The sequence below is a fragment of the Branchiostoma lanceolatum genome, chromosome 2 (genome assembly GCF_035083965.1).
Source record: "Branchiostoma lanceolatum isolate klBraLanc5 chromosome 2, klBraLanc5.hap2, whole genome shotgun sequence".
NCBI lineage: Eukaryota > Metazoa > Chordata > Leptocardii > Amphioxiformes > Branchiostomatidae > Branchiostoma > Branchiostoma lanceolatum.
The window spans coordinates 13,699,943-13,720,485 of record NC_089723.1 but is presented as its reverse complement, the minus strand read 5'-3'; the positions used below and the strand labels follow the sequence as shown (position 1 = coordinate 13,720,485).

The 20,543-nt window shown below is 41.9% G+C and overlaps 2 long non-coding RNA genes across 2 annotated transcripts; one reads left to right on the top strand and one right to left on the bottom strand.

Annotated features, from left to right (window-relative positions):
• Positions 1 to 7,553: 7,553 nt before the first annotated feature.
• On the bottom strand, positions 7,554 to 12,400 carry LOC136427535 (uncharacterized). The gene is made up of 2 exons (XR_010754458.1): positions 12,047 to 12,400; positions 7,554 to 9,045 (listed from the first exon to the last, which is right to left on the bottom strand). It is a non-coding gene; the product is annotated as an uncharacterized lncRNA (long non-coding RNA).
• Positions 12,401 to 16,195: 3,795 nt separating this feature from the next.
• On the top strand, positions 16,196 to 20,482 carry LOC136427534 (uncharacterized). The gene is made up of 2 exons (XR_010754457.1): positions 16,196 to 16,606; positions 19,604 to 20,482. It is a non-coding gene; the product is annotated as an uncharacterized lncRNA (long non-coding RNA).
• The last annotated feature ends 61 nt before the right edge of the window (positions 20,483 to 20,543 follow it).

Here is a 20,543-nt window from a genome sequence, read left to right as displayed (position 1 = left end):
GATATCTACCTATGTTCGCATTGTAGGGATTGTTGCATTTAAATATGTACTCAAGCGGTCTGTAGCATCGAGACTCTTAAGACTTGTACTTGTTTCGAGAAGTTTGAATAGCTTATGACGTAAGACACAATATATAGAACATTCCATGACAAAGTGAAATTCATCTTCAATTTTCATTGGGCAAGATGGGCAAAACATTTGGTCAGGGGCTACATTATGATATCTGCCCGTCTCTATTTTCAACTTACGACTACTAATTCTTAACTGAGCTATCGCTTTACGAATATCAACGTTATTTATATCATCAAGATATTTTTCTTGTTCATAACAGTTTTTCGATTTGTTGAGAAAGGACAGTTTTGAATTACTTCTTATAAGGCTAAAATCACTCTTGTATATGTGTATCTTGTAGCCGGGAGCGAAGTTGGTGGGCAATATAATCTACTTTATAAGCCTCAGGTTTTATCCATATATGACCAATGCCGTGGTAACAGAGAGTGTTCTTAACATGATTAATCCGGTCATGATACCAGTAAATACAGTATTGTATACATCGTGAAGCAAAGAATCCTCATGTAAGTTTACCAAACGGTGCCAGTATTTAATGAGCTGAATTTTAGGAGATATCATAATGGGAAAAGTTCCTAACTCTCCTCGCACTCCGTTGTTAGATGATTTTGAATGTACTCCAAGCAGAAATTTTGGAAAAAGTATGTCAATAATGTCGGATTCTGGTATATCTAAGGGAGACGTATATTATCGATTGTCATCCTTTTCCAGATTAAGCCTAGATGCATATCTTAACAACATGTCTTTGTCTGGTCTTTTTTTTCAAAATTGATGATGTAAGTATGGGTTAGATCAGTACAAGTGCTCTTTCGAATCAGTACTGGAATACTATCATCAATCTGAAGTTTCCTCAATAAAACAGAGATGTTTTTTGGTGAAGACACAGGGATGTTTTTCGATACAATAAGTTTCAGTGTTTTCGAGGTATGTTCAAAGCATGTTAACTCAGATCCATACAAAAGAATAGGTTTTATTAATTTGTCATAAAGATTTCCCCTAACTTAATTGAAATATTTTCCGACGATAAAAGTGACCTTCATTTGGATATAGCTCTCATAGCTTTAGTTTTTAAAAATTTTCTGGCTGTTTTAAATCAATCTGAGGACGTGAGAGGGATACCAAGGTAGGTGTAGCTGTCCGTAACTTCTATCTTATCATCATAGATAAAGAGATCATTGGATATTTTCTTTGTAGCACCTTTAGAGAAGACAAGAAATTTCGTTTTAGAGATATTAACAGTTAATTTCCAATTATTACAATATGATTCCAGCGTATTAATACATTGTTGGAGTCCATGTTTTGACAATGAAATTAGGGCAAGATCATCTGCCCAAGACAAACAATTGATAGATGTTGAAGTTAAAACAGCGGCATCACATTTGTCACGATCAAAACATTGCGGCAGATCATTGATAAATAAATTAAGTAACAATGGGCTAATGTTACAGCCTTGCCTTACACCACATGTTGAAACAAAAGAATATGATAAGCCGTTCTCTACTCTAACTGCATAGTTGACATCCAAGTACATAGTTTTCAATAGATTGAAAAAGTTTCCACCAATGCCATAATGTAACAGTTAAAAGAATAATCCATCACGCCATACACTATCGAATGCTTTTTTCATATCAACAAAACAAACAAATAATTTACCTTTCTTTTTGTTTGTATATTTCTCAATAAGGGTTTTCAGAATGAAGACATTATCGGCGGTTCGGCACTTCTTTCTAAAGCCCAACTGTGTATCGGCTAGCAGATTATTGTTTTGTACAAAGTTTTGTAGCCTAGTATTCATGAGACGTGTAAACGATTTTGATAAACAACTGGAGAGAGCGATTCCTCTATACTTATCAACATTGGACTTGTCACCTGATTTGTAAATCGGAGTTAGAATGCTAGTTTTCCAATTTGACGGAAGTTTGCCTTCGGTAAGGATAGTATTGAAAAGAGTTACTAATGACAGACATATCTGCTTTGAATTTGACCCATGTTTTAGCATGTTGCTAGAAATAGAATCCATACCACTGGCTTTACCGAATTTTAATTGTTTTATGACATCTGAAACTTATTTTGCAGTGAAAGGAAAATCTAGTAAATTATGGGATTTTTTATCCAAATGTTCTAACCGTTCAGTAATTGTGGTTTCGAAACCTGTGTTAAAATTTCTCTGTTTTGTTGAATTATTCAATCCTTTGATGTGATCTGTCCATTCTGTGTTTTTAATATAGTGATTGAATAAATGACAACTTACATTCCGTTCTATTTGTACATTTCACATGTGCCTTCTGCACAATCATGTTCAAATATCTTGCCGTTCAGCTGACTCGGCCGCAGAGGTGACCTGTTCACAGGGTATCTCGACTTACATTTGAGCCAATGTGTAATACAGGAACGACAGAACTGGTGTCCTTTAGAACAGGTCACTGCGTCCCTGGCTACAAACGTGCAAACATGTCAAAATGTCAGAGTTTTTAGTACAGGCAGCCTTTCAACAGGAAAGGAGGGCTAAGGGTGGAACTGTCGGGTACTTGAGACCAAGCGTTGACGGCAAATTAGCTTTATCTCCTATATCAAAATAATAGGAGCTATTGTCCCCTTTCACATTAACCTTGTATTGAGTTGTCTATTTTGCTTTCTATATTGGACTATCTAAAAGTATGGCTACTCCCTATTTGCATTTCAATCCATAGTTCGTAGTTATTAACCTGCTGTTCGACTGATCTTGCTCACAGTCACTGTCGACAAGTTGTGAATGCTACTTAAAACATCTGACCGTTTCCAAAATCATATCCAGTTGCTTGAGTAACTGCTTTTTTGGCGTATCTTATTACCTGGATGTCCAATCTTCATCGACATTAGGCAGCCTTTGCATGGCCATTAGTACATTTTAACCCTATCCATTCATGCTTGTCAATTTGAATTAAACTACATGGGAAATCTGTACCTACCCTAATAAATTTTACTACATGTAGTATGGATAGACAATACTAAACCTTTCAGACATCGTCTTTATGTGTGGTCGTGATTGTGGAATTGATTGTGTGGCCCTTAGAAGGGCCGGGGTGTCCATGAGGTTGCTCGTGTCGTCACTTAATCTGTGTTGAGGATCTAACGCTGAAACTGTAACATGGCGCGGTCCATCAATGCAGAGAATAACCACGGGCTGGCTGATTCCTGCCTCACACCCTCGTCTTGAAGCTCTCCAATCGCCACAGCTCTCTTAGAGTATTTATCATACATGGTTATCTCCCCCAGAGGGATTGTGAATTCTTCCCCAATGCACTGTTGCCATGTATTCTTGGTTTTACGCTGGTTTCAGTGAACTGCTCCTGAAATTCATCATCACAGGTCCAGCTTAAAGGCTCCCTGTTACCACTGTTCCTTCACACAGTAAAAAAAATCAGACTGCTTTTTGCAATGGGCTTGCCATGTCTTAGGATACCTGTCAATCATTTCCTGGGAAATCAGTGTGTCGCTGTCATCTTTCTGCAGGACCTTCGCCGCTTAGAACATGATACTTGACTGGAAGGTATTAGACAGTGTTCTTGTCACCACGGATGGCGTTTCCACAGAAAACATGCACCAGCACGTTACCGATGACTTAGCTGGGTTGCTTAGCTTACTCTGTTGTCTAATTGATTATTCGTAGGTGATTGAACACCCTCTCTTCAGACTCTGCGTAGGTAGATCAGAGGGCTACGATCCTGGTGAATAGCGCATTATGGCAAGATGGGCATGGAAGTAGGTGCCATAGAGGCCACGAGGTTTCAGTTTCTTACTAACCTCCTTTCTCATCGCCAACGTGTGCTTTCAGAGGTCAAGAGTCGGCCGACGTTGTCCTTCCTCATGCTGACGACAGGATCTCGTGACCACCACATTTCCACTTTGTCCTGCGCCTGGTTGTGCCACCTACAGGTGCTAAACCGCATCCCAATGGCCCCTTCTACGATTTTCGCATTTTGACGGGCACCAACCAGTGGAACGTTGATTTATTCATCCAGGGTCCCATCCCATTTTGTGCTTGGATGTCCTAAATTAAAATTGAAGTCTTTTTGTCAGCAACATTAGAGCACATGTGTTAGACAGAAAGTTATCAGTTTCTTGTAAAGTTCTTTCCTCCCATTGTCAAACATGTCTTAGATAAAAATAAAGGAACTTACAGGGATGCAAATATCAACCACACCTGATTCCATAGCCTCCAACTAGACGCCAAGCAATTGAAGCGGTCATTCCTGATTAGGCGGCGCATGCGCACTCCAATGCCACTTCAAATTCCAAACTTCTGACGGTTTTGCATATGTGAAAGGAAGGATAGGATAGTTTCGTGTCTATCCTGGGTTCCAGACTGTTTATCGGGCCTTTTAGCCGGTACCTTCAATTCCTTCGGCGGCACAGAGACCCCAGCCCGCAGAACCCTAATTAGCGCACCGGGGGATTTCTTGCCGGGGAGTTGAACGGCCCTAACAACAGTCTTGTGGCGGCTACCATGCAAGGCGTCGCGGCAGGGCGATGATTAATGATACAATTACACCACATGTCGTCCCCGCGCGCAGAGTGATTACTTAAGAACGTAAATAGGCCTAAGTGAAACGTTAACCTGTCCACATTAGCGAATTTACATTTTGTAAGAATGAATTAAGAATGGAGAATACCTTTATTGTACAGACAAGACAAGAAAACAAGAAGAACAGATCAAAATAAAAGAATAATTTACAAATACAAGTATTCATTTTTACTAGAAGAATTGTAATGAATACGGACATAATTCTTATGCAACGTTTACCAACGTTTGTATCGTAACTTTAAAACCAGACATGCCTGAAAACATATTGTCACAGATGTACCACGTCAGGTACCTAAAGGTTAAACTGTATGTAGCTACTGTTGACCGTTTTATTTAGCACACATACAAAAAAAAATCAGCAAGCCCGCCTGATTGACCGGAGTTTCGCGAATACACATGACGTTCTGTGTACTTGCTATACTTTAATGATACAACTAAATAAATGTACACAAAATGATGTAAATAAATATAATAATAGAGGAACATAAGTGATAAAAGGAATAAAGAAATAGATATGTTAATGACTCACAAAATATGATTATTCTGAACTCAAAGACTCAAACATGTCTCTGCTCGTGTCCCACACCATGTTGATGTCTGAATCGCTATCGGTATGCGCCAAGCTAAGGGCACCACGTCGGCAAGCTCAGAAGTTGACGACCCAAATATGTCCCTGCTTGTTCCATCCAGTGCTAAAGTCTGGGTCACTAGCGGTGTGCGCCACGGCGGCCGGCTCAGGTGACGACTCAAACATGTCCCAGCTTGTGTTCCATCCAGTGCTGGAGTCTGGGTCACTAGCGGTCTGCGCCACTGCGGCCGGCTCAGCTGACGACTCAAACATGTCCCTGCTTGTGTTTCATCAAATGCTGGTGTCTGGTGAATTTACAGTGTGCTCTGGGGTGGAAGATAAAAACGGTGGCCCGATATCTACGGCTTCCTTGTATCCATCCACAAAACAAGTTGCGTCGGTTTCATGTTCATATTCCACAGTGTCGTCAAGGCTGGTACTTGGGTAAACGAAGGTGTCCGCGTCAAACAATGCGCTGAACTCTGAGGAGTCGTACGCCACTAAGTTGGTCGGGGCAAGATTTCCAAGGATTCCTCGTGTTCAACTTCAGTATTCAGACCTTGCGGTTGAAACTGTTCAGTCATGTCTGGGAATAAATGAACATAGCCTTTCAGATATCCCCTTCGCATACTCTATAGTTTTGTCAATATTTGTCACAAACAAATACAAAAGTTAAACTACAACAACGATTGCGAGGACGCTATATTGCTAATAGCCCGAAATCATCTCCGCCAGCACACATAATTTTTGCAACGAATGAAACAAACGTTAGTGCCCTGAAATGATAAAACATATACCTTTGGTTCACGTTGTCTGACGCAATATTACAATGGTGATCTCTTGTCGGTCACAATCACAGTCACTGCCTGAAGGGGGTTCGTCTTGTGTTAGGGCCTCTTTCTCCGAGTCTCTTACGGGAACTTGAGAACTTACGGTCTTGTGGACATTGGTGAAGGACGAGGCGCGGTCCTTCAGAGAGCGGATCGTGGTGTTGAGGCTGAGAAACGAACTCCCAAGCTCTTTCTTACGGGAACTTGAGAACAGGACGGTCTTGTGGCCCCAAGGTGGCTGAACAACCACTGAAGTGCTTTCTCATCATCATCACAATATGAGTTATATGTCTATTAATCGAGGTTAACCCTTGTCCTGCGGACCGCCTATATATAGGCGCTACGCATAATGTGCGGGTCCTGCGGACCGCCTATAAATAGGCGCTGGGGGTATTTCCGGCACGAACGCGTCTCACTCCCGCGTAACCCCCGAAACCCGGAAGTAACATAGTGTTGCCTCATCGTCGGGGTCAAGGGTCAAAATTATTGTTGCGCAATGCGTCCCAGGACGCATGCGTGATATGTTAATGAGGCCATATGTTAATGAGGCGGCCATGATGCCGTGTCGTCTGCTGGAATGTTTTCGGGGCGATATTTTCCGTATTTCTGGCGGCAATTTCGGTGTTTAAACGCCAAAATGGATCGGTACACGGCCGAAGACGTTCTAGAGGACATTTTCACGAACGATTCAGGGGTGGAATATCCTTTAACAAGTGAAAATTCCGCTGAAATCAGTGACAGTTCTGGCGAAGACGGGGAGTCACAACATCGGCCTCGAAGACATGTCGGGGCAAGCGGAGAGGGACCTTTACACGTTGCTGATGAACTTGAAAGCGGCGCTAACGCTACTTTTAGCCGTGGAAAAGCTCGGGGCACTTACCGTGGACGGCGTGGACGTGCCCGAGGAGGTAGTGGACGTGGTCGCTGGCGGGGAAGTGGTGCATGATTTCTATTGTGGGGCTGACCAGTCTCAGACTTTGATAGCCATATACTCACCTGTTATAATATCTGCAATTCGTATTTCTTTACATATAATACGATATATTATTCTGATGTTGTCAAAACTGGTCAGAAACGTTGTAGTCTTCGTAGAAACCTGTGTGTTGATGCTATACAAAGGCATATGAAAGCATAGTGGAATAATGTACTTTTTATTGCTTTTTATGTCTTTATTATAATATAGCCTTTAGTATAGATTGTAACAACTGTATGTTGATATGGCAAGAAAGGTTAGACTATAATCTTTCCACTCATGTATAGAAAGCTAGAATGTCAATTGTTCTATGGCTACAGCATGAAGTGTACTGTTCTGTATGAGAGTGTAGATTTTGCTCAAAAGTGAGTTCAGCACCAAGGGCAGTCTACAACCATATACATGTACTCACCTGTTACAATACCTGTGCATTTTAGTTTTTCACATGTATCATTCTGATGTTGCCAAGACTGGTCAGCAACATTGTAGTCTTGGTAGAGACCTCTGTGTTGGTGCTATGCAGCAGTATATTAACAGAATCCAAAATAATAAGGGAAAATCCATTTTATTCCCTTTTTTTCGACTTGAAAATTAGAATATGAAGTTGTTCATTTTACAGAATTGCAGCCGTTTAGGCTTGTTATTGAGGAATCCAAGAAATGTATATCTAGATATTCGGGACATATTGAGTCAAATGACTCAAACAGAGATTTGATTGTCCAGCCATGTGGGGTTGGTTTCTGAAATTTGAAGGTGAAAATTCGTGGACTTTGAGTCATTTGACTCATAACGGGAACCTTTGAGTCATGTGACTCAAAACGGGCCACTTTGAGGCATTTGACTCAAAACGGGCGACTTTGAGTCATGTGACTCAAAACGGGCCACTTTGAGGTATTTGACTCAAAACGGGCCACTTTGAGTCATGTGACTCAAAACGGGCCACTTTAGGCATTTGACTCAAAACGGGCAACTTTGAGTCATATGACTCAAATCGGGCCACTTTGAGGCATTTGACTCAAAACGGGCAACTTTGAGTCATATGACTCAAAACGGGTGACTTTGAATCATTTGGCTCAAAATGGGCGACTTTGAGTCATTTGACTCAAGATGATGAGTGACTAAAGAGTGGTTATAAAACACGATACAGCATCGCCTAAAGTGGAAACGCATTGGATTTTATTCAAATCCTCAAAACAGAGTACATGAAAATAAATGAAATAAAGTAATAAAGTAGAATTCACAGCGCAGTTTCAAATTAGAGTCACCTGTTTTTTAAGGGGTGAAAAGTTGCAGATGAAAACAGAAAAAAACATATTCATACCTCTCAGTTTAACCTTCTTGGTCATGGATAGACAAATATAGCAATTTTTGACAACTTTTTAAAAAAAAGCTTTTCCCGGCTGTGCTCGATCAGAGAATGATGATTGCAGTAGGGCTGCCGGTAAATCCATTGTTAATTGATTAGCTATGACCATCAAAAGTGACAATGATAAAAAATCTTTACATGTCAATTTACTCACAATTTGTTTTCGTTTGATGCATTGATAAACATTACAAATAAAAGCAGACAGTACATATATTTGTATATTCCAATAAAGCACTTAAGGGCCTTAACAAGTTTTTCACTCTCCAATGCCTTGCTAAGTAGATGGAATTTACAGTAGAGACGGTCAGTATATACATATACTAGTGTATTGATCAACTATAAATACCAATAACGGCGTGAAGAAATACTCAGTTTAAAGTTTGCCGTTCAGCGACATGTAATGTATTAAACCACTGAATGCCGTCAGCATATCAAGAGGGAAAACCCCTTTATAGTTTCTAAACATCCTGTTCGGGAATATGGCTTGAACCGGTTGTAGCAAGCCTCTTTAAAACTTCGTATAGTCATGAGAAGACGTCATTACCATGGCTACCTCTTGCACGCAGCTTCTTATTCTCCTGTCAGCGCGAACACCACTAGACAATCCTTGCCTTGTACCTTCTCTCGTCTTTTCCATCCAGTGTGATTCTTCGAACAGCAACCTGTAGCCAATGACTGAGTGAATAAAAATGATTCCTTATCAAACACACTAAACAAGTTTTTAAGCATTAGGTGTGGCAGAGGGCTGTCGTTTTTACATCCAGCATGATAGCACAAGTCCAAACAAAACACAATCGCATGGGTAGCACAGCCACTGGATGGACACATTTACATTATAGTATTGTATTCATACATATATATAAGTCTATCACTCGGCCTCATACATGCAAGAAGAGATTAAATGGAAGGATTTCAGCTGAGGACAGCAGTCACGAAAACACATCCGACAATCGGAAACAAGTAGCAGGTAGGATATATGTTGCTTAGGAACGGCCAATAAGAGTAGCCAACAGGTACAGCTATCTTTTTAATAAGTCCAAAAGAGATTGTTAACTCATCCCCTATTTCTTAGGGCCTTTCTTGAGTAATTCACATGTCTTAGACCGCCAAGTGTTGTGTAACGCCTAGTATATACGTCAGAAAGATTACAATCTATCTTAGGGGATTGTGTGTGCCCTTGTACTATCAGGGGTCGAATCAGTAAAAGTGATAGAGTGACCTTTTTAGTACACTTACATACACAATAATGAGAGCTGCATTTACAATAGATAACATCCACTAGGTACATGTAGCTGGTAAGGCGTCCATTATTAGGTACATTTAGCCTAGCAACTTGATAGTTTCGGCTAGGTCTTCCTACGGAGGTCCGGGTCGTAGAATTCGTAAAAAAAATCCTCCCTCCTTGCCAGGGGACTCAGTCAACGGGAAGGTTAAAATTTCCCCCTCGGAGCCTGCTAATACAATCTATGGTTGCAAACTCTCCTTGCATTTATTTTCCCTACAGTCGGAGTATCCAGTCTGGTAAAGACTATCTAGAAAGACAAACGGCACAAAAACAAAGGGCACATGATTAGTGAGAGACCATTACAAACACATTGAAAGGGAGAATGATGAAAGTAACTCTCTATACTTTTCTTTTATTGTAATTTGTATTCACGTTTCCTTTCGGATCGCAAATTGGACGGATTCCTCCTAATCCTTCTTGCCACATTGGCTTTGGCCTCCCCCCATTTGTTCCTCGTTCCCTACCTCTTTCGTCGCTATCATTTCCAGCGAACGGTTGGGTGCACTCCAAACCTAGCCCCCCCCCCCCAACACACACACATATACTTTTTCTCCTGAACAGGCCGCTTGTTCCAGCTCGATAATGTAAACAGTTTATCTAAAAAAGGTGAACAGTTTATATTTCAATTTCAGTTTATAGTTTCTGCGCTAAATATAGTCATCCCCAACTGATTTTTGTTATATAACTGTTTTATTTCTGCCTGACCTGCGCGCCAATGGCGTAACTCATTGCATGATCTTTCTGCCTTGGCCCGTGAAACAATGGTTTTTTTCGACTTGCGTTGAAAATGTACACTGTTTTTATATGGCTTCGACCAATCCATTGTTGGATAATGTAAACATTTTTATTAGTTGTTTATATTTTTCCGATAATGTAAACAGTTTGTATATTCCTTTTCAGTAAACAGTTGATATTTTCTGTTCTTGGGGTAAACAGTCATCTCGTAATCCCATAGTTTTCGAAATCTATTCAACATTGGCGTTGACTATGTTTAGGCCTTCTTGCCACTGACTGTCAAGTGTGATATTGTAACTCTTTACCACGGAGATAATGAGAACTCTACCGTCACGTGACATGCGCACCACTATCCTATAACATGTCTGTCCAGTTTGTGAATGGACGGGAAAGTTAGTTCTCTTCGGAATTTACGGAGAGGAGAAGGTAAAAATGGCACCTAATTTCTTCCATTACACATGTACAGCTTTTATAAAGACCCTTGCTAACAGGAGGCGACCAGAAAGTGTCGCATAATGGACCTAATCATTAGGAAAACAAAGACGGTAATTACATATAACATGTATACCGTGAGTAAATGATTCTTGGCAATCCTAACGTTTGTTGATATAACGACGTCATTCGTATAAACACACCAGCTCCGCAGGCGCGCTGCGCAGCAGCAGCTAGTTATATTACACTGGAAGACTTGTGACACCTATCCTTTGCTTTTTTGAAGACGGGAAATCCTAGCCTCCGTTGCAAAATTCTCCCACGACGACTTTTCAAGTTATTGGGGCCAGATTCTTTGGCTGAGGACCGTATCTGCTGGGGCCCCGTATCTGCTTGGGATCCTGTAACCGGATCCACGGCGTTTACGAGACCCCAAGCAGATACGGGCGCGGGCCCCAGCAGGTACGGTTCCCAGCCAAAGAATCTGGCCCCAATAAGTTGAAAGGTTGCCGTAGGAGAAGCCTGCAACCGATGCTAAGGAAAACCAAGTTTTTGAACGCTTCATTTCGGGACTGACAATTCTGTAGTAGCCAGTTTACAGTGATTTCAAATATGATTTACCATGTTGACCCTTGATCTCTCCCCCCTTAGATCACTTGGAATTTTAGTGAACAAGACTCTTCGGGAAACTGATCATGATACAGCTAGTTTGGCATATAAATGTGAATGGGGCAACCGAATTAACCTTCGTGCTTATTATTGTTTCTGCAAATACCCTTACTACAACAGTCTGATTGAAAGATTGTCATTATCACTGACTCCTGTAGTCTATAACAGGCGACATGGCAACAGTTTCAGATAAATGCTACACCGTATGGTTTCTAGACCCTAAACAGTAATGATCTCCTATCCCCAAGTGGCCGAAAAACGAAGTTGTAAACATAGGCGCACCAGTCGCTAAAAAACATTTTGGGCCCCTATCGGCGCCAGGACATTCCGAACGGCGTGGTTAATCACAAGAAAACAATGACATTTCTTGAGAGTCGCCCGAAGCAACTATTGTGCAACCATCTTAGCAATTTTTGTCTGTTTTTCGAGACTTCCGGATGCCACAGACGAGAATATATGCACCTCTCCCCCTGAAATACGGCCTCCCTACGAAAGGTCTTGGAATGGCCTCTACCGAAATCCCGTGTGGTGCACAGTATGATTTGATACACATACCTTCTTTGGAGAGGTCTCATGATCATCCCAAAACAGACGTGTACAGCTACATTGTTTGCCACGTTCCGCACGTACCAGCTGTTGAATGAAGCACAGCTAAACAATACGTCTTGACTGTGTGAATGCTGACTTCGCCGGGATGACGAGTTTCTGTTGCTATTAGAACCACATGTCATATGTAGTAGTGGCCCGTTCCAAAGGGGTTGTACATTATGTAAGTAGGGTATTCATGCTCTAATGCTAAACGGACAACCGTTGAACATGACACGGCTTCTTACAGCGAAGTTTGCCCGTTCACAGGACTACAATTGGCCCGTTGGTGGGATGCAATCAGCTCATAGTTTTCCCATCAAGATCCAGACCGTCATACAGAACGACTATGCATCATTCCTGCCAAGCATCTAATGAACACCCCTGGAATGAATACTCGAGATGGGCCAAACAAAGGGGTGATTCTCTAGAGTAGGTCGGTTGGAAGTCATGGTGAAACAAATTGTACTAACGTTACATTGAATTAGATACCTTTCAGAAATATCTTTTGATTGCATTATATATATAACTGCTTCTTTCTTTTTCCACTTCCTTCACCCAAGGAAGTTGATTCGGTCCTACTCCTCAAGCAGATGTTGTTCATTGACCTACTGTCACACTCCCCGCGTTCTATTCGTCCGGCCCAGTCAACGCTACAGTCCGGGCCGGAGGATCTTTTCTCATGGGGCAGGTCAAGTTTCCTGGGCGGCTTTTGTTACTGGGGAGCCTGGGAGCTAATCTCCAGGCAGATCTCCACGGGGGAAAAATTGTATCGGCCAGCCAGAAAAACTTCTATGGGGGCTGACAATCTCCGAGCCCAGCCTTTTTCAGTCTGCTACCTAAACTTCGTTCCCCGCCCTCACCGTGAAACTAAACAGGGTGACACTACGGCTATCAAATAAAAAGGCATTGGCCATTGGAAGTAAACCAATGAAGAGCGGTCTTAACTTGAACAGTCCTACCTGACCGAAAATTCAACTCTACTCTACTTTACTTGTCTGGAAAAAAAGACCGGAAATACTACTCTCCAAGCAGAGGAGGGGTTCCTGCTGGTTTTTGACGTCTTTTTATGCGTTTTTGTCGGGCTTTCTACCCTGTCTTTTTTTGTCTCTCTTTGAAGGGGTTTGAAGAGACAAAAAAATGAAAAAAAGTAGAAAGCCCGACACAAACGCATAAAAACGCGTCGAAAACCAGCCGGAACCCCTCCTCTGCTTGGAGAATGGAGAGTACGGGAATACCCTACCCCGTCATGTAGTCGCCTTGCCTGTTTTAGTGTGACTCCCAAACAGCCGTTGACTTTGGAATTGAATGGTGTTTTTGTTCCCACCAACAGTTCAAAATTATGCAGCTAGTAGAAAACTTATCGAACATGGCAATCAGCTTTCTATGTACACACTCGTTAGGTGTGAATGCGGGGGGGGGGGGGGCACTATTCGATCGGGAGAGGCGGACATTGTTTTGAAGTCAAAATTTGTTCACTACATAGGCGGACATTGTTTTGAAGTCAAAATTTGTTCACTACATAACCATGGTAACGGGACAGAAATATTACAACGATAACGAAAACATTTTTTAAATCTTTCTTTCAATGGGAATTGAACCTGTTATCGATAGTACATAGATGTATACGTATACGTAGTTATGCTGATCAAAATTACGCAATTTTCAATCAATCTTTGTAAAGCTGCATTGATTAACACCTAAACTTGGCAACATGTCTTGAGTCGATCCTCCTCATGGATCTTCAAGGCGACCACCTGTCCAATGCGACCGCTTCAGGTTTGACTGTAGTTTGGAGTATAGGCCAGCTTCTTGCAATCGAGTTTTTTTTTTTCAAAAAGGAATTGTTTTTGTTTTTTTAGATAGCAATGAAGGTTTTCTTAAACAGCCATCGAGTTTTTAAAACAGCAATCGATTTTAAAACACCCATCGAGTTTTTAAAGCAGCGATCAAGTTCTTAAAACAACAAAATCCTAGAAATATGGGTACGGTCGGGGATTCACTCCACGGGGGCCTAATTAACACCTTCTTTACTTCACACTGTCGTAACACCAAATGAAATGGGTTAGGCATATGGCCTTTGGATCCCGTAACCGGAACGGACACACACACACACACACTATCGTCCCGCAAGGGTTAGATGTGCTTGCACCTAGATGCCAGTCCACAGGACAATGCCTGGAATGGTTTTTCCTGCATATTGAGGATTTCAAAGTAAGAAATGAAGGCTGTTCATACAGCGCTGTCGAGGGAGGATCGATGAATTCATTCATCGTTCTTTTTGGGCACCTCTGAGCAATGCTGAGTGTGTGGGGGCATGCACCATGTACCAACCGGGAAGCCGCAGTATTACAGGGGCAAAAATCGTAATGTCAGCCTTCTCTGTTTGACATTTTTATTTTGCCCCGTGTAGATCTGCTTGGAGATTAATTCAATTCCAAAGTCAGCGGCTGTTTGGGAATCACACTAAACAGGCAAGGCGACGAGGCGACTACATGGCTGTGACATTTCCTGTCTTTTTTTTTTTCAGACAAATGTGCTTTACTTCCGATGGCCAATGACTTTTTAAAATCTAATAGCCTAAATGTGTCACCCTGTTTAGTTTCAGGGTGAAGGCGGGGAGTGAAGCTTAGGTAGCAGACTGAAGCTAAAAAAAGGGTCTGCATGGGGGGTCCTGGCAACGCTTAACGGTAAATTCAGGCCAGCCGATAACGCTTAACGGTAAATTCAGGCCGGCCGATAGCGCTTAACGGTGAATTCAGCATTTTTAGAACATGAGATACCCCTGAAGACGACGGTTTTTTGCCACTAGTCGTCCTGATCTTGTGGCAGGAGACCTATTACGCTATGCCATTCTCGCACGCCTGCTCCGAACGCTTTAAATTCGGCGGCGGCAGGAAATTTCATGATCACGATGACGAGCGCCGAAGGCGCGACGAAAATTTTGAAATCTTGACACTCTGAAACGCTATTTCCTGCATTCTGAGGGGGGATTTTCCTGAAGACTAAGCTAAGTATTATGACATCTCTATTTGAAAAAAAAATACATAAGAGTTTCAGCTTGATTGTTGAGGGGCGTCACGCCCTCCAGACCTCGCCGGAGCTGCGACATGCTCCCGGGGAAAATTCTTGACACCCTGAAACGCTTTTTCTTGCATTTCGATGGGCAAATATTACTGGTAATTTAAGTTCAGTTTAATGATATCTCTGTTTGTGAAAAAATACAGACGAGTTTCAGCTTGAGTTTGGGGGTCGACGCCCTCCTGACAATGTTTTTGGACGGAGGCCCAGCATGCACCCGGGGAAAATTTTAAAATCTTGAACCGCGAAACGCTTAATGTCCTGAATTTTGAGGAGAAAACTTTGCTGGTAGAGTGAAAAATAGAAGAGTTTCAGCTTGAAATTTTGTGGGGGCACCCTACCGACATATTTTCGCCGGAGCCGTGTGCTCCCTGGAGAAAATTTTGAAATCTTGACCCACTGAAATGCTTTTTTCTGCGTAACGAGGAATTACTCAATAACGCTTAACGTTGAATTCAGGATGACAAATAACGCTTAACGAGGAATTAAAACGACCAGTAACGCTTCACGATTAATATACCGATAACGCTTAACGGTAAATTCAGGGCAGCCGGTAACGATTAACGGTGAATTAAAATCGCTCGTAACGCTTCACGAAAAAGGGCATGCAGACCCTCTAAAAAGGTTGGAATTTTTTTTCTGGCAGGCCGACATTCACACGATTTTGCCCCCGTGGAGATCAGCCTGGAGATTAGCTCCCAAGCTTCCTCGAAACGAAATCCGCCAAGGAAACTTGACCTGCCCCATGGGAAAAGATCCTCCGGCCCGGGCAGTAGCGTTGACTGGCCCAGACGAATAGAACGCGAGGAGTGTGACAGGCGGTCAACGAACAACATCTGCTTGAGGAGTAGGACCGAAAGCGTTCATACAATTTCCTTGGGTGAAGGAAGTGGGGAAAAAAGTTTACAATCAAAAGATATTTCTGAAAGGTATCTTATTCAATGTAACGTTAGTACAATTTGTTTCACCATGACTTCCAACCGACCTACTCTAGAGAATCACCCCTTGTTTGGCCCATCTCGAGTATTCATTCCGGGGGTGTTCATTAGATGCTTGGCGGGAATGAGGCAGAGTCGTTCTGTATGACGGTCTGGATCTTGATGGGAAAACTATGAGCTGATTGCATCCCACCAACGGGCCAATGTAGTCCTGTGAACGGGCAAACTTCGCTGTAAGAAGCCGTGTCATGTTTAACGGTTGTCCGTTTAGCATTAGAGCATGAATACCCTACTTACATAGTGTACAACCCCTTTGGAACGGGCCACTACTACATATGACATGTGGTTCTAATAGCAACAGAATCTCGTCATCCCGGCGAGGTCAGCATTCACACAGTCAAGACGTATTGTTTAGCTGTGCTTCATTCAACAGCTGGTACGTGCGGAACGTGGCAAACAATGTAGCTGTACACGTCTGTTTTGGGATGATCATGAGACCTCTCCAAAGAAGGTAGGTGTATCAAATCATACTGTGCACCACACGGGATTTCGGTAGAGGCCATTCCAAGACCTTTCGTAGGGAGGCCGTATTTCAGGGGGAGAGGTGCATATATTCTCGTCTGCGGCATCCGGAAGTCTCGAAAAAACAGACAAAAATTGCTAAGATGGTTGCACAATAGTTGCTTCGGGCGACTCTCAAGAAATGTCATTGTTTTCTTGTAATTGACCACGCCGTTCGGAATGTTCTGGCGCCGATAGGGGCCCAAAATGTTATTTAGCGACTGGTGCGCCTATGTTTACAACTTCGTTTTTCGGCCATTTGGGGATAGGAGATCATTACTGTTTAGGGTCTAGAAACCATACGGTGTAGCATTTATCTGAAACTGTTGCCATGTCGCCTGTTAAAGACTACAGGAGTCAGTGATAATGACAATCTTTCAATCAGACTGTTGTAGTAAGGGTATTTGCAGAAACAATAATAAGCACGAAGGTTAATTCGGTTGCCCCATTCACATTTATATGCCAAACTAGCTGTATCATGATCAGTTTCCAGAAGAGTCTTGTTCATTAAAATTCCAAGTGATCTAAGGGGGGAGAGATCAAGGGTCAACATGGTAAATCATATTTGAAATCACTGTAAACTGGCTACTACAGAATTGTCAGTCCCGAAATGAAGCGTTCAAAAACTTGGTTTTCCTTAGCATCGGTTGCAGGCTTCTCCTACGGCAACCTTTCAACTTATTGGGGCCAGATTCTTTGGCTGGGAACCGTACCTGCTGGGGCCCGCGTCCGTATCTGCTTGGGGTCTCGTAAACGCCGTGGATCCGGTTACAGGATCCCAAGCAGATACGGGGCCCCAGCAGATACGGTCCTCAGCCAAAGAATCTGGCCCCAATAACTTGAAAAGTCGTCGTGGGAGAATTTTGCAACGGAGGCTAGGATTTCCCGTCTTCAAAAAAGCAAAGGATAGGTGTCACAAGTCTTCCAGTGTAATATAACTAGCTGCTGCTGCGCAGCGCGCCTGCGGAGCTGGTGTGTTTATACGAATGACGTCGTTATATCAACAAACGTTAGGATTGCCAAGAATCATTTACTCACGGTATACATGTTATATGTAATTACCGTCTTTGTTTTCCTAATGATTAGGTCCATTATGCGACACTTTCTGGTCGCCTCCTGTTAGCAAGGGTCTTTATAAAAGCTGTACATGTGTAATGGAAGAAATTAGGTGCCATTTTTACCTTCTCCTCTCCGTAAATTCCGAAGAGAACTAACTTTCCCGTCCATTCACAAACTGGACAGACATGTTATAGGATAGTGGTGCGCATGTCACGTGACGGTAGAGTTCTCATTATCTCCGTGGTAAAGAGTTACAATATCACACTTGACAGTCAGTGGCAAGAAGGCCTAAACATAGTCAACGCCAATGTTGAATAGATTTCGAAAACTATGGGATTACGAGATGACTGTTTACCCCAAGAACAGAAAATATCAACTGTTTACTGAAAAGGAATATACAAACTGTTTACATTATCGGAAAAATATAAACAACTAATAAAAATGTTTACATTATCCAACAATGGATTGGTCGAAGCCATATAAAAACAGTGTACATTTTCAACGCAAGTCGAAAAAAACCATTGTTTCACGGGCCAAGGCAGAAAGATCATGCAATGAGTTACGCCATTGGCGCGCAGGTCAGGCAGAAATTAAACAGTTATATAACAAAAACCAGTTGGGGATGACTATATTTAGCGCAGAAACTATAAACTGAAATTGAAATATAAACTGTTCACCTTTTTTAGATAAACTGTTTACATTATCGAGCTGGAACAAGCGGCCTGTTCAGGAGAAAAAGTATATGTGTGTGTGTTGGGGGGGGGGGGCTAGGTTTGGAGTGCACCCAACCGTTCGCTGGAAATGATAGCGACGAAAGAGGTAGGGAACGAGGAACAAATGGGGGGAGGCCAAAGCCAATGTGGCAAGAAGGATTAGGAGGAATCCGTCCAATTTGCGATCCGAAAGGAAACGTGAATACAAATTACAATAAAAGAAAAGTATAGAGAGTTACTTTCATCATTCTCCCTTTCAATGTGTTTGTAATGGTCTCTCACTAATCATGTGCCCTTTGTTTTTGTGCCGTTTGTCTTTCTAGATAGTCTTTACCAGACTGGATACTCCGACTGTAGGGAAAATAAATGCAAGGAGAGTTTGCAACCATAGATTGTATTAGCAGGCTCCGAGGGGGAAATTTTAACCTTCCCGTTGACTGAGTCCCCTGGCAAGGAGGGAGGATTTTTTTTACGAATTCTACGACCCGGACCTCCGTAGGAAGACCTAGCCGAAACTATCAAGTTGCTAGGCTAAATGTACCTAATAATTGACGCCTTACCAGCTACATGTACCTAGTGGATGTTATCTATTGTAAATGCAGCTCTCATTATTGTGTATGTAAGTGTACTAAAAAGGTCAGGCTATCACTTTTACTGATTCGACCCCTGATAGTACAAGGGCACACACAATCCCCTAAGATAGATTGTAATCTTTCTGATCTTAGGCGTTACACAACACTTGACGGTCTAAGACATGCGAATCACTCAAGAAAGGCCCTAAGAAATATGGGATGAGTTAACAATCTCTTTTGGACTTATTAAAAAAAATAGCTGTACCTGTTGGCTACTCTTATTGGCCGTTCCTAAGCAACATATATCCTACCTGCTACTTGTTTCCGATTGTCGGATGTGTTTTCGTGACTGCTGTCCTCAGCTGAAATCCTTCCATTTAATCTCTTCTTGCATATATGAGGCCGAGTGATAGACTAATATATATGTATGAATGCAATACTATAATGTAAATGTGTCCATCCAGTGGCTGTGCTACCCATGCGATTGTGTTTTGTTTGGGCTTGTGCTATCATGCTGGATGTAAAAACGACAACCCTCTGCCACACCTAATGCTTAAAAACTTGTTTAGTGTGTTTGATAAGGAATCATTTTTATTCACTCAGTCATTGGCTACAGGTTGCTGTTCGGAGAATCACACTGGATGGAAAAGACGAGGGAAGGTACAAGGCAAGGATTGTCTAGTGGTGTTCGCGCTGACAGGAGAATAAGAAGCTGCGTGCAAGAGGTAGCCATGGTAATGACGTCTTCGCATGACTATACGAAGTTTTAAAGAGGCTTGCTACAACCGGTTCAAGCCATATTCCCAAACAAGATGTTTAGAAACTATAAATGGGTTTTCCCTCTTGATATGCTGACGGCAATCAGTGGTTTAATACATTACATGTCGCTGAACGGCAAACTTTAATCTGAGTATTTCTTCACGCCGTTATTGGTATTTATAGTTGATCAATACACTAATACATGTATATACTGACCGTCTCTACTGTAAATTCCATCTTCTTAGCAAGGCATTGGAGAGTAAAAAACTTGTTAAGGCCTTTAAGTGCTTTATTGGAATATACAAATATATGTACTGTCTGCTTTTATTTGTAATGTTTATCAATGCATCAAACGAAAACAAATTGTGAGTAAATTGACATGTAAAGATTTTTTATCATTGTCACTTTTGATGGTCATAGCTAATCAATTAACAATGGATTTACCGGCAGCCCTACTGCAATTATCATTCTCTGATCGAGCACAGCTGGGAAAAGCTTTTAAAAAACGTTGTCAAAAATTGCTATATTTGTCTATCCATGACCAAGAAGGTTAAACTGAGAGGTCTGAATATGTATTTTCTGTTTTCATCTGCAACTTTTCATCCCTTACAAAACAGGTGACTCTAATTTGAAACTGCGCTGTGAATTCTACTTTATTACTTTATTTCATTTATTTCCATGTACTCTGTTTTGAGGATTTGAATAAAATCCAATGCGTTTCCACTTTAGGCGATGCTGTATCGTGTTTTATAACCACTCTTTAGTCACTCATCATCTTGAGTCA